Source organism: Grampus griseus (assembly GCF_964374135.1).
Source record: "Grampus griseus genome assembly, chromosome: 14".
Taxonomy (NCBI): Eukaryota; Metazoa; Chordata; class Mammalia; order Artiodactyla; family Delphinidae; genus Grampus; species Grampus griseus.
Genome location: NC_139008.1, coordinates 21,236,182 through 21,264,166, shown reverse-complemented (window position 1 = coordinate 21,264,166; position 27,985 = coordinate 21,236,182). Strand labels below are relative to the sequence as shown.

The following is a 27,985-nucleotide window of genomic DNA, read 5'->3' as shown; positions in this document are numbered from 1 at the left end:
AAGATAATCTACCTTCCCTTAGCTTATGGTAAAGAATTAGCAAACATAAGTAGTAGATTATAAATTTAAACTGAAAAAAATTTAAAATATCTGCTATATTTGCCTTCTGTTATCAAAGATAATTTTAAAAGTTATATGTTTATGTGAATGAGAGATAATGGATTCTCATTTCTTCTGTTTTATTGTGCAGTTTACAAAATATTTATGCTGTTTAAAATATAAACCAGAAAAACACCATGTCATTATTACCATGCTCATAAAGCTAGAAAGTTCATTTTAATTAAGGCAGATAAACTATAGGAAATAAAAGGGAAAAAAAGGAAAAATAAAGAGAAAAAATGTCTGATGAATTCATGGCATGTTTTGTTCTTTAGAACCTATCCGTAATTTAAGCAGATTTAATGAGCAGTCATCTGGGAATGAGGAAAAAGCATAGTAAATTTTTCAAAATGTAGTTATTTTATTTTTAAAAGAGAATTATATATTCATAGATATATTTTGGGAGGATAGAAGCGTGTGCCTAATATATGTTTACTTTTGTAGTATATTATTTCATTTTTCCTTTTTGCAAACCGAATGTCTACTTTTATTTGTTGTTTGGTTTTTAAACAAATCTGTGCCTCCTAGTTATAGAATTTTCATTTGTGTATTTAAAATTGTTTCTAGGGTGATTGTGCAAGCTTCTTTTTGCTCATTTAATCTGCCACTAGCTGACATGTCAATGCAGATTTACTGAAGTTCAATTGGCAGTAAGTAATATTTTTTCAAATATTAGCTATAAAAATATCACATGGAGGCAGGACCTATCAGAGTCTCCATATCTCAGTTACATTGCCATTACAAACCACATAACTGAAAGATGACCATAAGAGGCAGCATTGGGAATCAGAGAGCAGAACATACAGGATATTCATAATTGTTCACCCTGGGCAAGTTTTCTCTGCTTTTGAAAGGACATCATAATTTTTTTATCCCTCAGCTTCACACAGCCAGTGCTACAACAAGGTTAAATCTCAGAAACCAAAGTGAAACCTCAGATAGCTTTATGTTATAATATTGCCATATGCATTATGACACTGGATGATCAGGCAAAATGACCTTCGCCCTGTGACATCACAAGAATTAAAATTGAAAATCAAAGTCCATCTTATCCTCTTTTACTTGAAAAAGTGTAAGCTGATGATGAGAGATTTTGTTCCTTGGTATGGTTATTATAAATGCTTTAGATCAGCTATAAAATTTACTTGATGGGCAAATATTTCGTGATATGTGCCCTATTTTATGGATTAGAGAGGACTGTATTATTTGAAGACTGGCATAGTCTTTATTAGCTTTGTAGAAACTGCATGGCTTTTTTTTTTTTTAATACAACTTAAATTGAAGGAAGCTTTGCCAATCCAGCTTGGTGATTTCTTCCTTATATAATTTCTTTCCTGTTTCAGGGTTTGTTGCTAAGTCATATTTGGAGTGATGAGCAAGGTGGTGAGCTCCTTAAGGTTCAGGACTGTGTCCCTAAGTGCCTAGAAAAATGACTGGCTCAAATCACTTTTTAAAAAAATGAATAAGTTAACAAGAAGAAACATCAGTAAACATCTTATAACCCTCAAATTCTTTTTGAATGAGACTGGGTACAAATGAATAAAATGCCTCAAACAGTCGGAAAGCGAAGGGTACTGACATTTATCAAATGCCAATGTGTGTAAGCACTGTATGGCTTTTGCTCATTCAAGTCACACACCAGCCATGTGTGGTAGAATTATTGACTCAACAAATATTTATTGATTGCCTCCTATATGTCAGGCACCGTGGTCAATGCTGGGGATACAATACAGCAGGTCTTGTAACAGATCCTTTCTAAAACATACTCTCTCCTATGCACATGCTGTATGCTTCTGACTGAATGGCTACTCTTGAAGACACATGTGCTTTTCTCCTCTCATAAGTTATATCCTTACCAAGAGTCAGTACTTTTTGTTTCAAATTGGTTAATGTCAGATGCAATTGTTATTATAATTACAACAGTTAATTACACTTATATTTTATAAACTTAGGAAATATAAGTATGAAATGAAAGTTATTTCTATGAACACTAAGTTGAATGCTTTAGAAAAACTTGATAAAGATTAAGTGTAAAAAAATTACTATCAAATCTGATGTGATGAGAACTGTAAATGTTTTGGGGAAAAGTCATAAAAATCTAAAGGTATTCTGTTCTTAGATTGCCTTGTGAACAACTTTAGGTTCTCTCTATAACTGATAGTAGAAACCATAGATCATATCCTATGGATACTATACATGCCAGAAAGATGGCACAACACTTTCATCAGTGGACTTGTACTTAAAGAAAAGGTTGGTGAATGAGTATAGTTAAGTTGAAATAGAATGGTCAATGTCTTATCTTCTGAAAATGATTTTTTGGCTTCAGTCAACTGTCATCCTGATCAGGTCAGATAAGAACTTAATGCAGGGAGCCAAAGCAGATGTAACCCTTGTCTTTATGGCACTGACGGTCTAGTGGAGGATACAGACAGCAGTTGTATTATTATATTATCATGAAATCATAATTATCCCCATTTTAAGGAAACTAAAACTCTTGAGGGGTTAACTTTCCCAAGGTAATGTAACCAGCAGATTGAAGAACTGGGAATGAATCTCAAGCTCTTACCATCAAAGCAATCTTCCAATTCTCTGGCCTCATCTTTTCCCTTCTTTCCTTTCCTTTTCTTTTTTTCTTCCCTTTCTTCACCTCCCCTTTTTCTTCTCTTCTTCTTTAGTTGCAAGGTTTCCATCATTAGTTGAAATACGACAAAATTTCAGATTACTCAGTCAATGCACTTGATTTATTTTATGTGACGTAACTAAATTATCATAAAATGATATGGCAGGATTCTTACAGAGAACATGTTAAGGTAATCCTTTATAAAATTTGGGCAGAAAGACTTAAGTATGAATCCCAGTTCTACTAGTTGCTACTGTGTGACTATGGACAAGTTAGTCTGTCCTCCCATCCCGAAAATAGGAGTGATAATATCTTCCTCATGGGATTGTTGCGGAGCTTAAATGAAATAATACATATTGTGTGATATTGTGTGTTCAGTTCCAGACCGCTGCAATAAAGCAAATATTGCAATAAAGCAAGTCACATATTTCTTGGTTTTCCAGTGCATATCAAAGTTATGTTTATACAATAGTGTAGTATATTAAGTGTGCAATAGCATTATGTCTAAAAAATGTACATACATTAATTTAAAAATACTTTATTGCTGAAAAATGAAATGTCCAAACAACTACAATAGTAACATCAGAGATCACTGATCACAGATCACCATAACAAATATACAGTAAGTCCCCTACAAATGAACCTTCAAGTTGTGAACTTTCAAAGATGCGAACGTGCATTCGCATGTCCAATCACATAAGTTAATTCACGTGTCTGGCATATGTTGTCATGTGCATACATCCACTACAAGTGGTTGTGCTTTTGTGTACTTTACTGTACAGTACTCTATAGAGTACAGTAGTACAGTATCTTTATTTCAAGCCCAGGATGTCCAGAAGTAAGTGTAAAGGCAGCAGTATATAGCCCATTGTGTTAGTTGGGTGCCTAGGCTAACTTTGTTTGACTTAAGAACAAATTAGACTTACGAACGCACTCTTGGAACAGAACTCGTTTGTATGTAGGGGACTTACTGTAATAATAATGATAATGTTTGATATATTGCAAGAATTACCAAAATGTGACACAGAGACACAAAGTGAGCAAATTCCATTGGAAAAATGGCTCCAATAGACTTGCTCAATGCATGTTTGTGGCAACCCTGCATTATCAGATGATGGTTAGCATCTTTTAAACTATTTCTATTATTGTCTATTTAGGCTCAAGGAGGACTTAATAGCCAAAAGGTCCTTGATACTTGTATACATATATATGTATATACATGTACATATATACACACATGTAATTTGTGTGTGATGTAGACACATGCTACTTTTTTCTGTTCCAGGTCACCCCTTTCCTCAATGGCCTTTGGCATCAATGCTTTATTTACCAAACCTGCTCAGTCTTTAGCTCCCATGATGATACTCTCTAGGCTAAACCAGTATGGATATGGAAACCCAAACAAAAGGTAGAGAAAAAAATTGCTTTGAAGTAACGTAATAGAAATATGAAAGCAAACTCAGCCTTTTACATTGATTAGTAGGCAGTATCTTAGACTTTGGGCATTATTAGTCATTAATTTATAGATCTTGCGTAAACTACAATAAAAAGTATTCATGTCAAAGGAACTTCAATAGGAATATCTTTAAGGGTATTCTTTAAATTATGTATGCTACAAATGTCTATGTAATTCACACTAAGCTACATACTGATTGCTCTTCTAAGTCATTCACTCATTTATTATTTCATTCCACAAATGTTTCTGAGGGCCTGCTGTTATCTGCTAGGTTCAAAGGTTCTGGGCATACAAGATGAATAAGGAGACTCCAAAGCCCCACAGATTGTGAAGCACTGTGTAAGGCCCCACCAGCCTTTGGTGATAATGGGCACTGTGGTAATGCAGGGAAGAGGTTCCTGCCTCTGTCTGCCTAAAGTCAGGGAGCCCTTTGCAAAAGAAGGGTTTCTTGAGCTGAATTTTGGAGGCTGAGTGGGATTTTTCTCTTCTGAACACAGAGGAATGTCATTGCAGGCAGAGTATACAGCATGGCAGATATCCAGAAGCATGAGAGAACTCTCACTAAGATATTCATTTACTCACTCAACAAACGTTGTTGAGAGCCTACCACATCCTAGGCTCAGTGATAAGGCAATGAACAACAGGGGAACAAAATCACAGAAGCCTCTGCCCTCACACAGCTTACATTCTAGTGGGAGGGAGGCAGGCAGACAAGAAATTAGCTAAGTAAAATACATAGTATGTTAGTTGGTGAGAAGTCCTCTGGAGAAAAATAAAACAAGAAGAAGAGGAAGGCTTGGGGAAAGCTGCATTTTTAAATAAGGTGATGGGAAGGCCTCACCGCCAAGGAGATGACATTTGAATAAAGACCTGAGGGAAGGTGGGAGGGAACCAGGGTGCTCTTTGGGAAGAGTGTTCCTGGCAGAAAGCACAATGAGTGCAGAAGCACTGAGTGCAACATGCCTGGCACTAGGTCTGCGGAGGAGGCTGCCAGCATGACTGGAGCAGAGTGAGCAAATCCCATAGATCCTTGCAGCCCTCCTTTGTTACCTTGGCTTCACTATGAGGTAAATGGTGATGGTGAGGCAGTGGAGGATTTATTCATTTGTTTACTTGGCATTATTTTTTAAAGCAGTCGTAGGGTCACAACAACACTGGGCAGAAAGTACACAGAGTTCCTGTAAATTCTCTGCCTTCCCACGAACTGCTTCCTCCACTATCAGCATCCCGCACCAGAGTGGTACAAATGTTATAATCCATGAACCTACATCCTTATCACCCAAGTCCATGGTTTACACTAGGGTTCGTGCTTGGTGTTACACATTCTGTGGGTTTTGACAAATGTATAATGACGTGTGTCTTCACTGCCCTAAAAATCCTCTGTGTTCTGCCTATCCATCCCTCCTTCCCACCAACCCTGACAACTACTGATTTTTTTTTTACTGTCTCCATAGTTTTGCTTTTTCCAGAATGTCATATAGTTGGAATCATACCTTTTCAGATTGGCTTCTTTCACTTAGTAATATGCATTTAAGTTCCCTCCATTTCTTTTCATGGCTTGATAGCTCATTTCTTTTTAGCACTGAATAATATTCCATTGTCTGGATGTGCTACAGTTTGTTTATTCATTCACCTACTGAAGGACATCTTGGTTGCTTCCAAGTTTTGACAATTATGAATAAAGCTGCTATAAACATCATGTGCAGGTTTTTGTGTGAACATAAGTTTTCAACTCCTTTGGGTAAAGACCAAGGAACACAATTGCTGGATCATATTATAAAAGTATGTTTCCTTTTCTAAGAAACTTCCAACCTGTCTTCCAAAGTGACTATACCATTTTGAAATCTCACCGGAAAAGAAATGGGAGTTCTTGTTTCTCCACATCGTCCTCAGCATTTGGTGTTGTCATTGTTCTGGATTTTGGCCATTCCAATAGGTGTATAGTGGTACCTTGTTTTAATTTGGAATTCCCTAATGGCATGTGATCTGGAACATCTTTTCATATGCTTATGTGCCATCTGTATGTCTTTGGTGAGGTGTCTCTTCAGGTCTTTTGCCCATATTTAAATCAGGTCCTTAGTTTTCTTATTCTTGAGTTGTAAGATTTCTTTGTATATTTTGGATATCAGTCCTTTGTTAGATATACTTTTTGCAAATATTTTCTCCCAGTTGGTGATTTGTCATTCTCTTGACAGTGTCTTTGGCAGAGCAGAAGTTTTTAATTTTAATGTAGTCTAGCTTATCAATGATTTCTTTCATGTATTGTGCCTTTCATGTTATATCTAAAAAGTCAGTGACACCTAGATTTTCTCCTAGTGTATCTTCTAGGAATTCTATAGTTTTGCATTTTACATTTAGTTCTGTGACCCATTCTGAGTTAATTTTTGTAAAGGGTACAAGGTCTGTTTCTAGATTCATTTTTTGGCATGTAGATGTCTAGTTGTTCTAACATCATTTGTTGAAAAGACATTTTATTGCCTTTGCTCCTTGGTCAAACATCAGTTGACTGTATTTATGTGGGACTATTTCTGGCCTCTCCATTGTACTCCATTGATCTAATTGTCTATTCTTTTGCCAAAATCACAATGTATTTTTTCTCTTCCAGTTTTTTTTTTTTTAATATTTATTTATTTATTTGGCTGCGCCGGGTCTTAGTTAAGCATGCAGAATCTTTGTTGCGGCACGTGGGATCTTTTAGTTGTGGCATGTGGGCTCTTAGTTGTGTCATACGAACTCTTAGTTGTGGTATGTGAGATCTAGTTCCCGGACCAGGGATCTAACCTGGGCCCCCTGCATTGGGAGCACAGAGTCTTAGCCACTGGACCACGAGGGAAGTCCCTCTCTTCCAGTTTTATTGCGATATAATTGACATACAGCGCTGTATAAGTTTAAGGTGCAGAGCATAATGATTTGACTCACATACCACATGAAATGATTATCACAGTGAGTTTCATGAACATCCATCATCTCATATGGATACAACACAGTGTCTTATTACTGTCGCTTTACAGTAAGTCTCGATGTCAGGTAATATCAGTGCATTGACTTTGGCTTTTTTCAGTGTTGTATTGGCTGTTTTTGATCTCTTTCCTTTCCATGTAAAATTTAGGATCAGTTTTTTGATAGCCACAAAATAGTCTTCTGGGATTTCGTTAGGGCTTGTGTTGAATCTATAGATCAAGTTAGGAAGAACTAAAATGTTGACAATATTGAGTCTTCCTATCCGTGGACTTGGAATCTCTCCATTTATTTAGTTCATCTTTGATTTCTTTCATATTTTGTTAGATTTATGCCTAACTATTTCATTTTGGGGGGTCCTAATGTAAATGGTATAATACTTTTAGTTTCAAGTTCCATTGCTGATATATAGGAAAGCAATTAATTTTTGTATATTAACCTTATATCCTATAACCTTGCTATAAATGCTTGTTAGTTCTAGGAATTGTTTTGTTGCTTTTCTGTTGTTGGTTCTTTTGGATTTTCTACATAAATAAGAATTTATTTTTTAAAGTTTTTCTCACAACTCCCTGCATATTTCTATTATAAATATTTTCAAATATACAAAAAATTTGGATAATTTATACAGTGAAGACATATATTCACCACCTATATTCAACTATTTATATCTTACTATATTGGTTTTAACACATATTGATCAAGGTATCCATCCCTCTATCTATATATCAATCATTTTGTTTTTCCTCACAACTTCTTTTTATTATGAAAAATTTTAAACACAAAAGATATTGAAAGAAAAATACAGGGAAAATCCATGCACCCATTTCTTAGGTTTAACAGTTTTAACATTGTGCCATATTAGCTTTATCTGTATTTATGTGTATGTATGTATTTTGTCCTCTGAACCATTTTAAGGTTAAGTTGCAGATATAGTAGCATATCATACATCTTATAGCTTATGTACACCTTATAGTTTAGCTTACATCTCCTAGAAATAAAAGCATTCTGACTGAAGAGTTCTGAGCACAGTAATGACATGATTTGACTTATCTTTTTTTTTTTTAGAAGATATTGGGGGTAGGAGTTTATTAATTAATTTATTTTTCCTGTGTTGGGTCTTCGTTTCTGTGCAAGGGCTTTCTCTAGTTGTGGCAAGCAGGGGCCACTCTTCATCGCGGTGCACGGGCCTCTCACTATCGCGGCCTCTCTTGTTGCGGAGCACAGGCTCCAGATGCGCAGCTCAGTAGTTGTGGCTCACGGGCCTAGTTGCTCCGTGGCATGTGGGATACTCCCAGACCAGGGCTCGAACCCATGTCCCCTGCATTAGCAGGCAGATTCTCAACCACTGCGCCACCAGGGAAGCCCTGACTTATCTTTTAACAGCATCCCTCTGGCTGCTGTGAGAGAATAGATGAATGAGGGGAGTTAAGACATGGGAAACCTGTAGTTTAGTAACATATGGTATATTGTGCTTGATGGTAGCTGGAGGGAGGTGAAGCTGGAAAGGTCAGGGGGGGATGCTGCATTTAAATTTTCTTAATCCTGTACATCACGGTGTCCCAAATGTGATGACTTTTTAACTTTTGTTATATGAGTTCTCTCTGTACTATTATTTACTTAATATTTTTCTTTAAATTTATTTTAAATCACAAACTTAAAAAAATCTGGTCATAAGCAAAAGTATCCGTGATATATATGTATAACTGAATCACTTTGCTGTATACCTGAAACTAACACTACATTGTAAATCAACTATACTTTAATAAAAGTTAAATTGGGACTTCCCTGGTGGTCCAGTGGTAAGACTTCTTACTTCCACTGTAGAGAGCACGGGTTTGACCACTGGTCAGGGAACTAAGATCCCTGCATGTTGCCCAGCGCAGCCAAAAAAAGAAACAAAATTAAATTAAATTAAATTATTTAAAAAGTAGGGCTTCCCTGTTGGTGCAGTGTTAAGCATCCGCCTGCCAATGCAGGGGACACGGGTTCGAGCCCTGGTCTGGGAAGCTCCCACATGCCGCGGAGCGACTAAGCCCGTGCGCCACAACTACCGAGCCTGCGCTCTGGAGCCTGCAAGCCACAACTACTGAGCCCGCATGCCACAACTACTGAAGCCCGGCCAACAAGAGAAGCCATCGCAATGAGAAGCCCGTGCACCGCAATGAAGAATAGCCCCCGCTCACCGCAACTAGAGAAAGCCGGCGCACAGCAACGAAGACCCAATGCAGCCAAAAATAAATAAATTTTTAAAAAACTAAAAAATACTAAAAAGTATACATGAAAACATTCATTTGGTGGGTTTCACTTTTTCTAACACAATTAAAATAGTTAACCATTAAAATAACAAGAACTATTGTGTATCATCTGAAAATCATCACATGTACTACCAGGAGTACAGATGCTGTACATTGGGTAAGACTACTGTAGGTAAAGGAAGTCATTGAAGATTTTTATTTTATTGGAGTATAATTGCTTTACAAGGTTGTGTTAGCTTCTGCTGTTCGATTAAGTGAATCAGCGATATGTATACCTATATCCCCTCCCTCTTGGACCTCCCTCCCACCCACCCCATCCCACCCATCTAGGTCATCACAGAGCACCGAGCTAAGCTTCCTGTGCTTTATAGCATGTTCCCACTAGCTATCTATTTTACACATGGTAGTGTATATATGGCAATCCTAATCTCCCAATTTGTCCCACCCTCCCCTTCCCCACTCTGTCCAAATGTTCATTCTCTACATCTACATCTCTATTCCTGCCCTGCAAATAGGTACATCTGTACCATTTTTCTAGATTCCACATATATGCATTAATATATGATATTTTTTTTTCTCTTTCTGGCTTACTTCACTCTGTATGACAGACTCTAGGTCCATCCACATCTCTACAAATGACCCAATTTTGTTCCCTTTTTTTTTTTTTTTAAATTTTGTTCCTTTGTATGGCTGAGTAATATTCCATTGTATATATGTACATGTACCACATCTTCTTTATCCATTCATCTGTCATTGAGGTTGTTTCCATGTCCTGGCTATTGTAAATAGTGCTGCGGTGAACATCGGGGTACATGTGTCCTTTTGAATTATGGTTTTCTCAGGGTATATGCGCAGTAGTGGGACTGCTGGGTCAGACAGTGGTTCTATTCTTAGTTTTTTGTTTTGTTTTGTTTTTGTTTTGTTTTGTTTTACTATCATTACTCTGAATTTTTAAAAAAATTATTTATTTATTTTTGTTTATTTATTTATTTTTGGCTGTGTTGGGTCTTCGTTGCTGTGCATGGGCTTTCTCTAGTTGCAGCAAGTGGGGGATACTATTTCATTGCAGTGCACAGGCTTCTCATTGCGGTGGCTTCTCTTGTCACAGAGCATGGGTTCTAGGCACACGGGCTTCAGTAGTTGTGGTACACGGGCTCAGTAGTTGTGGATCATGGGCTCTAGAGCACAGGCTTAGTAGTTGTGGTGCACGGGCTTAGTTGCTCTGCAGCATGTGGGATCTGCCCAGACCCAGGCTCAAACCCGTGTCCCCTGCATTGGCAAGTGGATTCTTAACCACTGCACCACCAGGGAAGCCCCACTCTGAATTCTTTTTCAAGTAGGTTGCCTATTTCCTCTTCATTTATTTGGTCTTGTAGGTTTTTACCTTGCTCCTTCATCTGTAACATATTTTTTTTGTCATCTCTTTTCTTTTTTTTTTGATGCGTGGGACTGTGTTACTGTCTTAGTGGTTGTTTGGCCTGAGGCTTCCAGCACTGGAGTTTGTAGGCTGTTGGGTAGAGCTGGGTCCTGGTGCTGAGATGAGGATGTCCGGGAGACCTCACTCTGATTAATATTCCCTGGGGTCTGAGGTTCTCCCTTAGTCCAGTTGTTTGGACTTGGAGCTCCCACCACAGGAGCTCAGGCCTGACCCCCGGCCCATGAACCAAGATCTCGCAAGCCACGTGGGGTGGCCAAAAAGAAAGAAAAGAAAAGAAAAAAAAGGAGCAGAGCAAGAACAAAAGGTAAAAAATAAAATAAGATTAGAAAACTAACAGATATGTTAGAAAAAATAAAAATATAGATGAAACAACAACTGGAAGGTAAAACAGAACCAAAAAAGGAAAAAAAAAGGCTGGCAGAGGCCTTGGCTGTGGGGGGGCGGGGCTTAGGCAGGGGCGGGGTTTAGGGAGAGGTGGGGTCTAGGCTCAGCACGGCCGGAGGGGCTCAGGAGTGCCTCTGGCCTTGGAGTGTGGATGATCAGGCCCAGGACCTCGGCAGGCTCCCTGGGCCCAAGTGGGTGGGGGAAACGCTAGCCACGCTTCCCCTCCAATCCTCTGATCCCAGAGGGTCCCTCCCCGTTCGCCTCTACTCTTCTTGCCCCCCCCCGGCCCCACGCCCCTAGGACCCATGTGACTGGATGGGGCCTCTGAGGGCGCAAGACCAGGCCTGGGACCCCAGCAGGCTCACCAGACCCAAGTGGGCAGGGGAAACCCTAGGTGCATTCCCCATGATCCTCTGATCCTGGAGGGTCCCTCCCTGTCTGCCTCTCCTCTTCTTCCCCCTACCCCTACACCCCTAGGACCCATGTCACCAGAGGGGACCCCAGAAGCTGGAGGACCAGGCCTGGGAGCCCAGCAGGCTTCCTGGGGCCTGTGTGCGCAGGGGAAATGCATTCCCTCCCCGGTCCCGAGGGCCCCTCCCAGTTTGCCTCTCCTCTTCTTCCCTCCCCTCCCCTCCCCTTCCTCCCACCTCCCTCGCACACCCCCAGGATCCACGCGGCCAGAGGGAGCCCCGGAGGGCGGAGGACCCGGCCTGGTACCCCAGCAGGCTTCCCGGGGCCTGACTGGGCAGGGGAAACCCTAGCCGCATTCCCCTGCTGATCCTCCAAACCCCCGAGGGCTCCTCCAGGCGTGGGAACCCCTCCCCTCCTCCAGCCACCCCTCAGGGGCGGCAGTGCCATCCGGCCTCCACTTCTCCACACCCTCTGTCCCCCGACATCCTACCTGGTCACTCGGGGGTTCCTCCCATCCCCTTGGGTGTCGAGGTCCCCCACCAGCATCTGGTAGGCGCCCTAGTTGTGGGGAGACCCGAACTCCGCGTCCTCCCACTCTGCCATCTTGACTCCACCCCGCCACTGAAGATTTTTAAACTTGGGAAAGACATAACCTGAATTTTGTTTTAGAGTGTGCTGGCAGTGGTATAAAACAAGGTTTGGGTGCGGGGGGCAGAATTAAAGCCTAGTTACTAGTCACCTACTGTAGAAAAAGTGCTCAGAATACAAAGATAGATAAAATAGTTTGCTGCCAGTAAGGAGCCTGCAGTCTAGTAAGGGTGACAGACATTAGGACAGGTAATTGCAGCACAGAATGGTAGGTGCTATGACTAGAAGTATATGCAATATGTAACAGAGGCTGAAAGGTGGGCATGATAGACACTGCCTCAGAAACCAAGCGCAGGAAGGCTGTACACAGGAAAAGATGCTTTAGTCATTTCAGTGGAGGCATTAATACTATGAATGAAGATTGGAGGTACCTGGGGAAGAGGAACAGTATCGCAAAGCGTGGACATGTGAAATGATGGGGCATTCATTCAACAAATATTTACTGAACACTTAACTATATACCAGCTCCTGTGCTGAGTCCAGAGAACAAAGAGACAAGAGATGCAGTCCCAACTCTGAATAAGCTCACAGTCAATTATAGTGAAAATCATAGTGTTATGTGTTAGGTGTTATCGATGTAAGTGTGGGATGCTATGGAAGTATATACTGTCTGAGCATATAATTCAAACCCGGTAGCAAAGAAATGATCTCTCAGATGAATTGTGAAAATGCAGTAGGAGTCTGTGCAAGTACAGAGAGGCATGAGATCATGTGACATGCTTGGAGGAGCTGTGCATGGTTTAGCAGAGTTTGAGAAGTATGGATCTGATCCTGAAAGGAATGGAATATTATTGTTGTTAAACCAAGGGGTAATAATAATATCATACTCAACTTTGAATACATCACCCTGCAGTGTAGAGAATGGTTTGAAGGGAGGTTAGCCAACTCACAGAGAAAGAACAGTTTGAAGACCAGAGCTGGTTTTATATGAGAAACGCTGGTGGGCGCCTGAGCTAAAGCAATATAACGTGCAAGGTCAAGAGGAGATTGACACAAGAGAGGTTAGAGCATTAGAATCATTAGAATTTAGTGATACTTGGATTTGGAGGCATGACTGACAATTGGGTAACTGTGTGTTGAAAAGTGAGTTGAATGTGTGAGAGAAGTGAATGTGGGCTGTTCTGGAAGACATTTTTCTGTAGAACTTTAAGAAACTCTTTCTCAGTCTTAGCTTCTCCATCCACAAAGTGAACGTTTTCCACCTGCATTAGGGAAGTTGCTCGAAATCCAAGTAGCGTTAAATGCCTCAAGCAATGTTGTAGAAGAAAACCGTGGTGACAGAAGGGGGAGAGGAAGAGACTCTGGAGTAGAACTGACTCAAAGTTCATTTGCTGGTAGATGTGAGAGCAATGGAGGAAGAAACGGTGTGCTTAGCTTGTGCCCCTCCAAATTTTCTTTGAGAAACAGAAGCTCTAAAGTAATAGTTCTCAACCATGTTGCACATTGGAATCACTTGGAGCTTGAAAAAGTCCTGATATTCAGGCCACACCCTCGGCCAGTTAAATCAGAATCTCTCGGGTGAGATCCAGGCATCAGTATTTTTAAAAGTTCCCTAGCTTATTCTAGTGTGCAGCTGACGCGGAGAGCCTGGAGATTTACTTCCTTGGAAATAAGAGGCTCTGGAGACTAATTCTTGTTGACTCAGGCATAGATATGTCGACAGCCAGACACGTTGGCTGTGTCATCTCGTGCTGCTGTAAGCATTTTTAGAGTCATAAACTTATTCAGGGCACTCAAGTATCATTTATCTTTAATAATTTAACGTTTGGCATCTTGTGGCCTCACGTAGCTAATGCCAGTCTGAAAGTGGCTGACTGAAGTCCAGAGGCTAACTGTATACTTAGCAGGATATGGTTTGATGATCAGAGAGTGCTTTGATAGTCAGCAGTATGACAAATTTAGCAAAAATGTCTATTTGAAATAAATTTCATACTTGCAAGTGAGTTTTCTAATATCTGATTAATATTTTACTATTACAATATACAGAACTGTGTGGTTCAGGGGTATTATTCTCCCCCCTGTGATTTTTGAAAGATGGTCTGTGGTTCCTTGATATAGTTAGAGAAATGTTCGTTCTGCAGGGTAGATTATTTTTCTAAGTTTAATAGATCTATTCGGCAGCCTGTAAATGTAATTGTTAAACTTACTGCTAATGGAGATTCATAACGGAGGTACTTGGGCAAGAAAACCAACGTGTAATCTCTTCTAATTATAGGGGATAAGGCGTTTCATGTTGTAATATTAGAAATTGATTACCTAATTAGTTTATACACGTAGCTTCTATCAAAAAAATGCAACAAAGTCCATACTTTTCACACAAAACAAACAATGACGATGAAATTCTAGTATATTTTAGATAAAGGGCTACTCTGTCCATTTGGTCAATTAAGCATGCTTGCGTGCTTTTATCAGCAAACATTTGTTGAGTACCTACTGGGTGTGAGCACTGTGCTGGGAGCTGAGGTAAAACAGTCATAAGACATGCTGCCTTTTTGCCTTTGGGAGCTCACGTGGCGCTAGTGGTTGAGGCAGACGGCAAAGTCCAGTGCAGTGAGCCAAGTCCGGGGTTGTGATGAGCACACAGTGCAGGAGGAGCACAGACTTGACCCTCGGTGGCTTGGCGCCGCCCTGACGTGGTAGTACTGTCTTTTAGCCCTGGCCAAATCCCTGCTGCTTGCACATTCTGCAACAGAAAGATAACATTTTCCCAACGTTCAAAGTCTGCCAATTTATTTGTTGAATTACAGTGTCATCTGTAAAGACTTTGCAGGAAACCTAAATAAAATCTATCACACACACACAAAATAGTCTTCTAGATCAATCTGCTATATATATAAGTGTGTTGTTAAATACTGTATATGCAGCCTTCCTTTTTCTTGTCTTTTGTCTGGAAGCCTCACAATAGATACTTTCCAAATTATACTTGCAACGGAAGTTTAGGAGATGACTTTTCTCTTAATAACAGAGTAAACAATACTGTCTTTAACTCCAGCGAAGAAGCAGATCCAAAGTGAGTTGCTTCAGGGTGAATAATTGACAAAAAATAACCTCAGGCCTTTGTCTTTTAAATAATGAAAACAATCTTGGTATTTAACTACATGTAGTTAATCATTAAAATCAATCTTAAAACTGTGTTTTGAAAACAAGTAATTTCCATAGAGATTTACTATAACGACAGCCTGGAAATCCTTAGGCAAGCATCTCTCCTGCTTTTTTTAATGACTTCTGTTTCATATTAGGATGAAATCAGTGGTTTTATTCAGTGTTAAAGATTAAGTTACCTAGACTAGAAACGAGCTAGTCTTATGTATTATACTTGGTGCTGGTGGATTTTGCTCTTTCAAAGTATCCATTCTATATCATACTGTTGATTCTGCTGTAGTTATGAAATGCTTATTGTGAATTTCTTTATTAATGTTTTACATATTCTTGCTTTATGAGGCGACTGATGAAGCATAGAGGCTTGAAAAGGAAAAAAAAAAAAATCCCCTCCTCTGAGCAGCTCATGTGTCCTAGTATAGGATCCCTAGGAGAGCTAGAGATAGTCAGCAGTTAGAGCACTCCACATATTCAGAGCCTCAAATTTTGTACTTTGGTGAGACATGACTTTCCCCTTCTCCATCACTGCCTATTTGGGAACGAAGGATTAAAAACAAATAAAAAATCTTACAGCTGTGTATATGAACTGTGTACATATAAGCATATACATTCATTGGGGTTGCTAGAATGAATACTGGGATAATCAGTTAATACCTGATTCAAGATTCTTATAATAAGTCCTTTTGCCAACTATGATGAACATGAGCACTTGTAGCATTCTAAATTATTAAGAATATTTGGCCCCAAATATTCTGCCTGAAGCTAAGTCAGTTTATTAATAGTGTCAGAAATGGAGCTGTGATGTGAAATTTGGTGTAGGAAATTCTATCTGGAATTTCATAGGACCACAATAATATAGACCCTATGTTTTGCCACAGAATTATCAATGCTGTGTCGATTTCTTCCCTATAGCTCACTTCTCTTCCTCTGTAAATAAGGGTCATAATGTTTCATTGCAAAGGGACCGCCTGAGGACAAGATTATGTCCAAAGAAGGAGATAATCAACATTAGGGATTTTTTTTTTTGGAGAAATATTATGATCTTACTTTTTTCCATTTAGTCTTTATAGTTGGTAACATTAACAGTAGCTCCCAGCCTCTGACAAAGAAAAACAGGTATATCAGGAGTTAAATCCTTACATTTTGTTCTTGTTTTTTTTTTTTGCGGTACGCGGGCCTCTCACTGTTGTGGCCTCTCCCGTTGTGGAGCACAGGCTGCGGACGCGCACGCTCTCCGGATGCGCAGGCTCTGGATGCGCAGGCTCAGCGGCCATGGCTCACGGGCCCAGCCACTCCGCGGCATGTGGGATCTTCCCGGACCAGGGCACGAGCCCGTGTCCCCCGCATCGGCAGGCGGACTCTCAACCACTGCGCCACCAGGGAAGCCCAATCCTTAGATTTTGACGCCAGCCATGTGATCTGTCAAGCTCTTCTTGTTCTTGATATTTGGTGTAGACAATTGCCTTTCCTTGAGAGTTTCTGAATTCATTTCTGAAGAGAGCATATAACTTCTCCTTTGAAAATGAGGGGTTTTTTTCCTTCTGATAAATTTATATTATAAATACCTTTTTTTTCTTGCAGAGATTTTTAGTTTAGATCTAGGTTAAAATCTCAGCTCCATACTTACTAGCTGTGGAATGCTGGGTGATTTAATTAACCTGGCTAAGGCTTAGTGTCTTCTTCAGGGTTATTGTGAAAATCAGTAGCAATGACAGAAAAGTGTCAAACGGGGCAAGGCACATAGGAAGGCTGCCCTACGTGTTATGCCATCATTGTTCTTACAAGGGGCTCATCAGGCTGACCCTAGAAAGGAGAAATTTCTTCTTGAGGCGGCAGCAGCTTATGTGGACTCAGGCTTCCCAGACCCTAATTCAAAGGAGACTGTATGGCCACAGAAACCATATTTAGGTCTCTTTGGCCTTTTCCATCCTGGGTTCCTCTTTCTCTGCAGTTCTCACCGATACCGATTTTGGCAGCAACTTCTTTGACAGAATTTGTCTATTTTTGTACTAATGACTGTAAACATATTACTCCAATCCCATCAGGAAGCAACTTTATTAATTTTTTATATATATATATTATATATATAAATAAATATATTTATTATAAATAAATAAATTTTATAAATAAATAAATATAAATAAATTATAAATAAATAAATTATATATATTTATTATATATATTATATATATATTTATATATATATAAATATATATATATATATATATATTTTTTTTTTTTGCGGTTCACGGGCCTCTCACTGTTGTGGCCTCTCCCGTTGCGGAGCACAGGCTCCGGACGCGCAGGCTCAGCGGCCATGGCTCACGGGCCCAGCCGCTCCGCGGCATGTGGGATCTTCCCGGACCGGGGCACGAACCCGTGTCCCCTGCATCGGCAGGCGGACTCTCAACCACTGCGCCACCAGGGAAGCCCTGAGCTCATTTTGATAGCAAAAAAGGAGAGTGGAAAGGAGGCAGACTTTGCTTTAGTGTTGAGATGTGGAAGAGCCCCAGTATGATAGGATTGGAGGTGAGAGGATAGTGATTTATATGGCCCCCTTTACCTTACAGAGCTGAATTTACATGGTTTAGCAAGGAAAGCTAAGCTAAGACAAGTAAGTAAGCTAAATTAAGAAAATGAGGGAAAAGATACCAGACAGTAATACTTCAGAACGTAATAACCTGCAGGTAGATATTTTTCTTTTAAAAGTAGAGCATGGGCTTCCCTGGTGGCGCAGTGGTTGAGCGTCTGTCTGCTGATGCAGGGGACACAGGTTCGTGCCCCAGTCCAGGAAAATCCCACATGCCGCTGAGCCTGCGCGTCCAGAGCCCGTGCTCCGCAACGGGAGAGGCCACAACAGTGAGAGGCCCGTGTACCGCAAAAAAAAAAAAATAATAATAAAACAAAAGTAGAGCAGTATGAGAGAAAATTGGGAGCAAATTTTTTCCATAAGCAGAGGTTCTTTACATTTATTTATTTATTCATTCATTCATTCATTCATTCATTTATTTATTTATTTTTGGCTGTGTTCCGTCTTCATTGCTGTGCATGGACTTTCTCTAGTTGCGGCAAGCCAGGGGCTACTCTTTGTTGTGGTGCGTGGGCTTCTCATTGTCGTGGTTTCTCTTGTCGCAGAGCACGGGCTCTAGGAGCGCCGGCTTCAGTAGTTGTGGCACACGGGCTCAATAGTTGTGGCTCCTGGGCTCTAGAGCGCAGGCTCAGTAGTTGTGGCGCACGGGCTTAGTTGCTTTGCGGCATGTGGGATCTTCCTGGACCAGGGCTCAAACCTGTGTCCCCTGCATTGGCAGGCAGATTCTTAACCACTGCACCACCAGGGAAGCCCAGAGGTTCTTCTTATAAGATAAAATTAAATATATTTATTGTCTCTTTGCCTCCACTAGAATGTAAACTTTGTTGAGGGTAAGGATCATTGTTGAATTATTTACTCTGTACTGTAAGCATCTAAAACAGTAAGTGTGCAATAAATAATTGAGTGAACTAAATTATAAGCAGAGCTTAGGTATTATTTTTCTACCAGAGATTCATTTAAAAATGTTGTTAAGGGGCTTCCCTGGTGGCGCAGTGGTTGAAAGTCCGCCTGCCGATGCAGGGGATGCAGGTTCGTGCCCCGGTCCAGGAAGATCCCACATGCCACGGAGCGGGTGGGCCTGTGAGCCATGGCTGCTGAGCCTCTGCGTCCGGAGCCTGTGTTCCGCAACGGGAGAGGCCACAACAGTGAGAGGCCCGCGTACCGCAAAATAAAAATAAAAATGTTGTTAAGGATGAAATTGACATTCTGAAAGTATAAAAGGCCAACTGGTCACTAGGTTCATCCACATCCCAGTAGAGGGGATGTAATGTGAGAGAGGAAAAGAAATTCTCTAAATCATGTGCATATCTCTCAGATTAGAGTAACATCTTAAAAGAAAGAGGAAATCTTAAGAAAGGAGCAGAAAGATCAAGGAAATTTTTGGACAGCATCAAGTGATTCAGTGAAGTAGTAGGGTAATGAAAATTGTTGCAGCTTCGGTAATAACGGTGTCAGCCTGAAAGCATTGGGGGTTAGACCACAACGTGATATCAAACTGCCTTAATCATTTAAACGTTCATTCCCCTGCCTTCCCTTGAACTTCCAGCCTAAGGCTTTCTCCCTGTAGTGTTGTCAGCACGCTCACATCAGGCTTTGCCTCTGCTGATAATCACAGGTGTTCCGCATGCCTCCTCTCACCATGAAAAAAAGAGAAAAAGACAATTCTGTCTTAGAGATAGAAAATCTCCCAGAGAGAACCCCTGGCAGCTGGAATCCAATTTCTTGTTGTTTCTGAAATTGGAATCCGCTATAACTAGAGTATGCCGAAGGATAATGGGCTCCTTGCTGTTAAACACTCAGATAAAAAGCACACAGGTGCCTAGCCAAGCAGAAACCAGTCTTTTCATAAAACACTGGGCTTTGAGCACATACTGTCCTAATTCCTTGACTAGCAGCTCATGGTCATGGCTCTATGGTTTTTTTCTCCTTTAAAGGTCTTGATTAGGCTGCTTCCTTTCTTTTATTGTGTTTAAGAAATGTGTGATTTAGGCTGCTGCAAAGTGGGATTTGGGTTTCCCTTACCTTGTTGGCATCTTGCACCCTTTATTGGTCCAGTCCTCCCATCTGGTCTGTCTTGTGGTTCCAATCAGTGAACAGTCAAAGGTGGGGAGAGAAGCATCATGCTTCTGCACACCTACAACATCAAGTTCAAAAGTATAGTCATGACCTTGTCTTCTCATTCTTGAAATCTGTGCTCAGCTGTTTCAAACCTCCTGTGTCCTTGTTAGTAATGGCCAATTAGAAATCACTGAATCCTTTCCCTATAGTGGTCAGAGGCAGCCAGTTATGGTAATATGGACATGAGTGCCAATGGTAAAGTTACACCATTCGGGCCACTTCGGCTGCAAGTGGCAGAAACCCAACACAGGCTAGCTCAAATAAAAAAGGAACTTACCAGCTCATAAAACTGAAAAGTCAGGCAGAGCTGGATCTATGTAGCTCGTACTCAGAGGATGTCAGGAACCTGTTTATCTCTGACTTTCCCCTCTGTGTTGAGTGTAAACTTTTACCACATGGCAGCAAGATAACTCCATGTTTACATGGGCCTAACAGCCTCAGATCTTAGAGGAAACATGTACATTTGTCCCAGTAGCACAGCAAAAGTTCACAGGTGGACCTTGAAAGGCTTTGCGTGCGTCACATGTCCGTTCCTGAGGCAGTAGTTGTAGCCTGAGGCTGGAGTCCTCTGACCAGGTCTGGGGGTGTGCCTGCCCTTGGGGGTGTGAGCAGGGTAGTCAGCCTCCACTGCATCTTCAGAAGTAAGACAGGGTTACTGTGGAAGAGGGCAGAGGATTTTTCTTTCTTTCTTTTTTTTTTTTTTTTTTTTGCGGTACGCGGGCCTCTCACCGCTGCGGCCAGGATTTTTCTTAAGGGAAGGAATGCTAGGAAGACAAAACACTATGTGCACCCAGAAATGAAGTTTTCCACAGATAGTTTGGGTGGAGCAGAAGTGTAACCAGATCCTGAAAGCATTCTTGCTCCTCTGTTATTTCTAGAGGCTACAGTCAGTATGTGTTGGGTAATCCAATTGATGACCCAAGCCTTTGTGGTTGTCTCAGAGCATAGAAAGTAGCAACAAGGGAGCAAAGCCTGGGTTGGTCATAATCAGCAATTCTTGTATTGAGCAGGGCTCAAGGTGAAGGGTGCTTTTGTGGAGCAGTAGTTGGAAGGGGTGGTCATACCTAAGCAAATGCAATCCAACCCAGAGCACCAAGGACTTTCCCACCTGTGGCCTTTAGAGGAGGAAGTAGTGATGGTTGGACGTTCTGCCCATGATTCTAGGCAGAGGCCTTCTAGTAAACATCTACTTATCCTTCAGGACTCAGCTCGAATCCCACTTCCCTGCAGGAGTCTTCTCCGAGCTCCACCTGCCAAGAGTAGACCAGACGCTCTGGTTATGCGCTCCTATCTAATGCTTTGTTTTTTCCACCTCAGCACTTTTTCTTCTTACGTAGTCATGTGTAAGTCGATCTGATTTATCTGATCTGATCTGATTACTTGATTAAGGTCTATCTCCAGCACTGGGAGGTGGCCTCTGTGAGAGTAGGAATTCTGTCAGTTTGGCCACCATTGGATAACCAGTCCTTAACCCAGTGCCTCGCGCGTTAATCATCACACAGTGCCTATTTTTTAGATGAGTGAATACACATGGGTTCTGGTTATTGCAACTGGTTTTAGTATGAAAATGTAACAAACCGCCTCCTTTTCTTGTATCATATAGTTTGATCTTCCCACTTATCTCCTCAATCGGCTGAATTAACGAGGTGCTGTTTTAAATAGCCCAAGTAACCCAAAAGAAGCTGCAGACTAGATAACCAGCCCTCAGATGATTAGGAGGCCTCTTTTACTGTGTATGATTTAAATGAAAAAATATGATCTATCAAATATAATGGAGAACCATAGGCATCTTTGGGCTTAATTGAAGTTCTTGGCAGTAAATAAGGTTGTGTCATTTCTGAATATTATTATTAACTCTGGTTTCCTCTTGTAGCCTCAAATTTTGTAGAATCGAAGTAAGTTTAGTAATAAAAATGAATGCCCAGCTCCTGCCACTTTGTTTGAAACCCATTGGATGGTAATTTCAAGACTAAAATGTTACGAGTATATAGATGCATATGCCTATGCATTGAGCCCACCTCCACCTCTGTCCTCCTGTGCCTGGTGTGTGGTCCTTCGCTGTGGCCTCGGCATTTCTCCCCAGGCATTGTGATCAAGGGTTTACATGTCAGCTCCTCTGGTATAATCAACAGGAAGGTAGGGTTTACTGACTTATTCAGTTATTTGAAAGAATCAAAATTATTTGATAAAATTTCAGTTACCTTTTAAATGGGTTCAATATATACCAAAACTTTTCTGAAACTTTTTGTTGTATAGCTTTGAATTAATAAGAAAAGAAGCCACTGGAGAAACTAAACGTGTTTTTTTGTTTTTGTTTTTGTTTTGTGGTACGCGGGCCTCTCACTGTTATGGCCTTTCCCGTTGCGGAGCACAGGTTCCGGACGCGCAGGCTCAGCGGCCATGGCTCACGGGCCCAGCTGCTTCGCGGCATGTGGGATCTTCCCGGACCGGGGCACGAACCTGTGTCCCCTGCATCGGCAGGCGAACTCTCAAGGGAAGCCCTAAACGTGCTTTAAATCTTTTTTTCCTCCCAGTACAATCTTAGATCTTCATGACGCCATGTTTAATTTGATTTGCCTGGTCCTACTGGGCATCGCAGGAATTCGGATTCTGGTTTGGAGCCCATTCTCCATCAGGAACAAGACAGACCACACAGGGGCTCTCTAAGGGCAACATCAGCCATCATGGGAGTCAAATGAAACTTCAGTTGTTTGTCCATATAGAGTTTACATTATGCCAGAGGGTAAAAGTGTTCTTTATAACCTCTAATTTGTTTAGAAAACAAACAAAAATCCAGCACAACTTAGGGGTTTTTGACTCCATGATAAGGAAGTTAAATATGAATTAAGTGTGCTGTTTCCAAGAGGTCTCATAGCCTGGACACAACCTGTCACTCCTCACCCTTGAACTGCTATGTGAGCTGCTTTGTGTTGCCCAGAGGCCCCCTGACTGCGTGTGCCACTTTCTTTTATTTTTTTAAAGCCTCATATTGCTTCTTTGACTGATTTTATTAGTGATACATCCTTTTTTTTACCCTTTTCATTAAGTAATACTTCATCACCATCATCTGTACATTGCCTGTGATTAACGGTTGTCAGACTTGGGAATTCAGGGACCTCGATAAGAGGACTCATATAGTCCAGGTTTCTGTGCTTCACTGTCTTGGTTGCAGAGCTCTTGGTTGTAAAGAAACAGGAATTCATCTTCAGCTCTCTTAAATAAAGAGAGGTTTCTTGTAAGGATGCAGTAGGCAAATTCCTAGGCATCAGGGACTGGAAATAGGACTAGAGTGGGAGGGGCAGGGTGGCTGAGGCAGCTTTCTCTGTTTCTGTCACCTTCATTGTTTTCTCTCTCATTCTCTCTCTCTCTCTCTCTCTCTCTCTCTCTCTCTCGCTCGCTCAACTGGCTAAGAACCAGACCTTTCAGTTCAGTCGCCCACCTTCATCTGACTCAGACTCTGTGTGCTTGTCCAGATTCTCTTACCCAGGAGTGATAAGTGGCCCAGCATGAGACACTGGTACACACTGGTGTGATAGAAATACTTAACGATTGGCTCTCTGAAAAAAAAAGTATGCATATATACATGTGTAATTTTATTATAAATTTTACTGATAAGAAAGGTGCATAGCATATGACTTACAAATCATAATAAAATATACCTCCTTTTTTTTTTGAAATTCCGTTTACCTATAATTTCAGTGTGACTTGCTATTTCTTTTTCTTTTTTTTTTTTGGCTGTGGCATGTGGGATCTCAGTTCCCCGACCAGGGACTGAACTCGCACCCCTGCAGTGGAAGCGCTGAGTCTTAACCACTGCACCGCCAGGGAAGTCCCATGACTTGCTATTTCTTACAAATTCCATATTGCCATAGAAGTGTTTATAATTGGCAACAATAGCCATGAAATCAAGACTATGAATGAATGCTTGACTGCTGTTCAGTTCCACAAAGAAGTCACTCATGTCACGACCAAGCAGTGTAGTTCCAACCTAAATATTGTTTTATATTTTCATTTATGTTAACGAGTAAGACAAAACGGACACAATGAAGACACACTTCAGAACGGCACTCAGTCAGCCATGATGTGAGCAACCTCTTTGATTAATTGAATGATAGGTTTTGAATACTGGAAAGAATATGTTCTGAATTTCTTGTGTTTTTCACAGTGTAACAGCTATAGACATGAAAGTTTTGAGTTTAATCTGCATTATTAACATTTTATTACTTTCTTGAGTCTAGTCCATGGGTTAGCAAACTATCACTGCTGGGCTAAATCCAACCTGTGGCCTGTTTTTGTACAGTATGAGATCTAAGCATAATTTTTACATTTTTTAAAGGCTTATAACACAAACAAAACTATGCAACAAAAACTGCATGTGGTTTACAAAGCCTAAAATATTATATGGCTCTTTACTGAAAAAATTTGCTAACCCCTGGACTAGACAATCAACAAAACAAAGCAGCAATTTATACTGATTTCCATGGTGTAAATACATCCAACATGGCTAATTTCAAGCTACAAATGTGATATCAGGGAACACAGATTTGGGAAGAAGTGCTCAGTAGCATACCATTATAAAATTGGAAGATGAAATAAATAATCGTAACTCCATATACACATGTCATATCACCATACAGGTAGAATAGACATTAATAACATTAAAGAATAAAAATAGTAAAATGTAGTAAAGTAGTTAGAAAGTAATGTCTTGAGTATTTATCACCTTTGTTTTTAATATAATTTATTTGATTATATATATATATAAATTTTATATATGGAATATAAAATTTTAACATAATGGCCATGTTTAAAAACCAGTTTGAGAAGTTCCTGAAAACTTAGCAATGGCTCTCACCAGCCAGCTTACCACTGGGTATACTTCACAAGCGTACTCTGTGTCTCTGCTACTTGGTTGGGGGTAAGCATGTTCAATAAGAAGTGTAAGGAGTGTAGGTGGAGTAGACCTGATTCATATTCTGAGTTCTCTGATTCAAGCCAGGATATTGAAGTAAGAGAGTGCAAAATGGTATAGTTCCTGAATTTGTTTTCTTTTTGCTTTCCCTGAAGTCAGCGAGGTTCTATCAGGTCCTGGAGATGGGGAAGGCCAGGGATGGAGATATTGACTGCATCATCTTCCAGTGAGGTCTGTTTATCATAAATTCACACTGAATCTTGAAAGGGAAGCTAAAGATTGTGAAGAAGTGTGGTTTTGTGCAAACTGTAATGTGCAGAGTGTCCCGTGAGGAGAGAATCAGTGAACTTGAAGTAGGTCAATAGAAATTACAGGCACACCTCATTCTACTGTGCTTCACTTCATTGCATTTCACAGATATTGCTGTTTTTACAAATTGAGGGTCTGTGACAACCCTCTGTCAAGCAAGTCTATTAGCATCATTTTCCCAACAGCGTTTGCTCACTTCATATCTCTGTGTTATATTTTGGTAACTCCTGCAATACACCCATGATCAAGTAGGATTTATCCCAGAAATGCAATGATAGTTCAATATCTGCAAATCAATGTGATACACCACATTAACAAATTGAAGAATAAAAATCATATGATTACCTCAGTAGAAGCAGAGAATGCTTTTTGACAAAATTCAACATCCATTTATGATCAAAACTCTCAACAAAGCAGGTATAGAGGGAACATACCTCAACATAATAAAGGTCATAAATGAAAAGTCCAGAGCTAACATCATACTCAACAGTGAAAAGCTGAAATTATCTTCATTTCCTCTAATATCAGGAACAAGACAAAGATGTCCACTCCCACCACTTTTATTCAACATAGTATTGGAAGTCCTGGCCACAGCAATCAGGTAAGAAAAAGAAATAAAAGGAATCCAAATTGTAAAGGAAGAAGTAAAACTGTCACTATAGATGACGTGATACTATACATAGAAAATCCTAAAGACTCCACCAAAAAATTGCTAAAACTTATCAATGAATTTGGTAAAGTTGCAGGATACAAAATTAATATACAAAAATATGTTGAGTTTCTATATACTAGCAATGAGCTATCAGAAAGAGAAATTGAGAAAACAATCCCATTTACCATTGCATCAAAAAGAATAAAACACCTAGGAATAAATCTAAGGAGTAAAACTATACTAGGAAAACTATAAAACACTGATGAAAGAAATTAAAGATGACACAAACAGATGGAAAGATATACCCTGCTCATAGATTAGAAGAATTAATATTGTTAAAGTGATCATACTACCCAAGGCAATTTACAGTTCAATGCAATCCCTATCAAAATACCAATGGTATTTTTCACAGAATTAGAACAAATAATTCTAAAATATTTATGGAAACACAAAAGACCCCAATAGTCAAAACAATCTTAAGAAAGAAGAACAAAAGTGGAGGTATCATGCTCCCTGACTTCAGACTATACTACAAAGTTACAGTAATCAAACAGTATGGTACTGGCACAGAAGCAGACACATAGATCAATGGAATGGAATAGAGAGCCCAGAAATGAACCACACTTATATGGGCAATTAATCTTTGACAAAGGTGTAAAGAATATACAATGGGGGAAAAAACGCCTCTTCAATAAACGGTGTTGGGAAAAACCAGGCAGCTACATGCAAAAGACTCAAACTGGACTACTTTCTCACACCAGATGCAAGTATAAACTCAAATTGGATTAAAGACTTAAATGTAAGACCTGAAACCATAAAAATTCCAGAAGAAAACATAGGCAGAAGGCTCTTTGACATCAGTCTTAGCAATATATATTTTTGGATATATATTGCTGTAATATATATAGCAATATATATATAACTATTATAGATTTATATATATAATATATATAACTATTATATTTATATATATTTTGTTTTCTTTCCCTAGGCAAGGGAAACAAAAGCAAAAATAAGCAATTGGGACTACAACAAACTAAAAAGCTTTTGCACAGTGAAGGAAGCTATCAACAAATGAAAAGGCTACCTACTGAATGGGAGAAAATACTTGCAAATGATATATCCAATAAGGGGCTAATATCTAAAATATACAAAGAACTCACACAACTCAATGTCAAAAAAACAAACAACCCAGTTAAAAAATAGGCCGAGGAACTGAATGGACATTTTTTCAAAGACACACAGATGGCCAACAGGCACATGAAGAGAGGCTCAACATCACTAATCATCAGGGAAATGTGAATCAAAACCACCTCACATATCACCTCACACCTTTTTGAATGGCTATTATCAAAAAAGACAACAAATAGGCCTTGCCCTGCCAGGAACTGATCCCTAGGGCTGGGTGAAGGAGTTTCCTGATCTGATGAGTCTGTTGCAGCCAGCCACACTTCTGGATGAGTTACCGTGGCAACTGAAGAGACCATCATCCACATCCAGCCATACCACTACATCCATGATGTGCTGGACCAGAACAGCAATGTGTCCTGTGTGGAGATTGGGCCACAGACTTACATCTGGCAGGAAAATGAGAGGGTCCTGTTGGCCCACATGCGCACAATGACTGTTCCCCCATGCCATTACTGCACAGTGGCAACCCAGTGTTCCGGGATGCCCAGGGCTCCATGCTCTTCAATGTCACAGGACAAGTATGGCTCCGCCACACTGACTTAGAGATCTGGCTGACCCAGGACCCCAACCCCCTGTACCCAGGGGAGGTGATGGAAAGTGCCAGGCATTGATGGACAGTGACAGCAGTGGTGGACCAGGAGAGGCCCAGGCTCAGATGCCCGTGGTCATTCTACAGGAAGTCATTGCAGACCTGCAGTGCCAGCCAGGCGCTCGTCCATGTTGCCCTCAGACCCTGGGCCTGAGTGAGGGGGCACCCCACCTTCATTTCTGTAACATTTCTTTACCTTCACCTCCTTGCCATTTTATACTGTTCCCTCCGGGTTCCTCTACTAAGCAGTGCTTCT

General features: G+C 40.4%; 1 pseudogene across 1 annotated transcript in view; it reads left to right on the top strand.

Annotated features, from left to right (window-relative positions):
• The window catches only part of LOC309832266 (transmembrane protein 180-like), a 32,334-nt pseudogene extending 9,591 nt beyond the window's left edge, over positions 1-22,743 (top strand). The window contains exons 5-7 of the transcript in view: positions 667-749; positions 4,005-4,127; positions 22,611-22,743. The product of the transcript in view is annotated as a transmembrane protein 180-like (transcript). The remainder of the gene's footprint in view (positions 1-666; positions 750-4,004; positions 4,128-22,610) is intronic.
• The last annotated feature ends 5,242 nt before the right edge of the window (positions 22,744-27,985 follow it).